At 37.7% G+C, this 1890-nt stretch overlaps 1 pseudogene across 1 annotated transcript in view; it reads left to right on the forward strand.

Annotated features, from left to right (window-relative positions):
- LOC109219485 overlaps positions 1-1301 on the forward strand; it is a 7123-nt pseudogene extending 5822 nt beyond the window's left edge. Inside the window, exons 7-8 of the transcript XR_002066950.1 lie at positions 33-203; positions 666-1301. The product of XR_002066950.1 is annotated as a CDPK-related kinase 7-like (transcript). The remainder of the gene's footprint in view (positions 1-32; positions 204-665) is intronic.
- Positions 1302-1890: the final 589 nt, after the last annotated feature.

Below are 1890 nucleotides of genomic sequence, written 5' to 3' on the forward strand. Positions count from 1 at the left end.
AATTTATTCACTGACTTTTTTCGTGCCCCGAGCAGGTGAGTTCTCTTCAATACAGAAAGTTGGATTTTGAAGAATTCTGTGCTGCAGCGATAAGTGTACATCAGCTTGAAGGAATGGAAAGCTGGGAGCAACATGCTCGTCGTGGCTATGAGTTCTTTGAAAAGGAGGGGAACAGGCCTATTATGATAGAGGAACTCGCCTCGGTACATTTTCCCCCTCCCCCTTTTCTCATAGTGATTCTTATAGTAATGCTATATAAATAGGGGTGGGAAGGATCTGAGTCCATCAATAGAACCTATATCATAAAGGAAGGAGTAATAATTTCCAACGTGCATTATTGTTATTTGCTTATGACATTGTCAAGTAAAACAGAACAAGTTGACACGTACAGAGTTCATTTTTTGGTTCAAAGATACGAGCTGTTCTACTTCTAAGGTAAAAGAAAATGTGTAATAGACACAAAGATTGAGCTTTTTAAATAAGTTAAATCATCATTTATTAGGTGGTAAGAAATTAAAAACATATAGGAATATGGTGGTGGCAGGACTAAACTTGCCTAAATTGATTTCTGAACTTTGTCAACTGAAGTATTGCAAAATTGCGGAAAAATCTTTAATTCTCAGCTTCTAGCTTGCTAATTTTTCCTATCCGGTTTCTTCAAACAGGAGCTCGGGCTAAGTCCTTCAGTTCCAGTTCATGTAGTTCTGAAGGACTGGATAAGGCATTCTGATGGGAAGCTCAGTTTCTTGGGATTTGTCAGGCTTCTGCATGGAGTTTCTTCGCGTACATTTCAAAAAGCTTAGAATATAACCTTCCTTTATGAATTTATCCAATGCTTCATCTAGCCTTGAGACTAGTAAATCGAAGAATCATAGTCTTGTTGCTTGATCGAATGGTGGCAATAGATGATCTGTTAAATGCTGATACAGCTGGTTTACGACGAAGCTACAGATCGTATTTGATAATGCATGGCATTAGCAGCAGCATATTGGTGTCAAGTCTTATTGTAATTCTTCTATTCTTCAAATGTTGGATGGCATGCCACTTAAGAGGATTGTACAGATGAGGATAATCAGAAAAGTGTAAGTAGGGTCAGAAAAGACAGCTGAAAGCTGAGATGAGTTTTTGTGGCTTCTGAGTGTAAAGCCTTGTTTACCATTCCCTTGGCTTAATAAATTCTCTTTATTGTGCCTGTAATCTTAGATCCTTAATATATGGATTCACTAGCAGTGTCGGTTTATTGTCGAATTTCTGCTTGTCAGTGGGTGGATTTTAAGGCTTCATTTCTTGTCCCAAATTGATATTTGCTGTGTTATTTTCAAGTTGTGTCCACCTAATATGTATACATATAGTATTTTAGGAAAGTAGTATTATTTACATATATATATATAAACATATATAAACATTATCAAATAACACACCTTAGCCAGGGTCGGAGCTAGAGAGGCCGGAGCGGGTTCGGCCGAACCCAGTATCTTTGGTTCGAGCCCTGTATTTGTTTTAAAAATTTCATTGGACATGTATAAATTATTAATTTAACAGTAACTTCAAACGATTAGAATCTCGAATCCATAAGTTTGAAATTCTCGCTTCGCCTCTTACCTTAGCAACTGAATAGCCCTGCTACCTTCCTTCATCAACTCCACGCGCGCCCTCCCAAAAAGGAAATCCAAGCAAGTCTCCTCTTTTTTCTCTTTTTTTTTTTTATAATCATGGTGAGGAATTTAACATACAGATAGAAATGGAAGTAGTTGGATGTTAAACATGAGGGAGGCCATGATCTCCCGAACACTTCGAAAAAAGGATGTAGAGAGAGACTCTCCATCCTCTCACTAGACTTTATTCCTTCTTCCTTTTTATCACACTGCAACCACTCACAATGTCCACTAT

This window comes from Nicotiana attenuata, unplaced genomic scaffold (assembly GCF_001879085.1).
Source record: "Nicotiana attenuata strain UT unplaced genomic scaffold, NIATTr2, whole genome shotgun sequence".
In the NCBI taxonomy this organism is placed as follows: Eukaryota; Viridiplantae; Streptophyta; class Magnoliopsida; order Solanales; family Solanaceae; genus Nicotiana; species Nicotiana attenuata.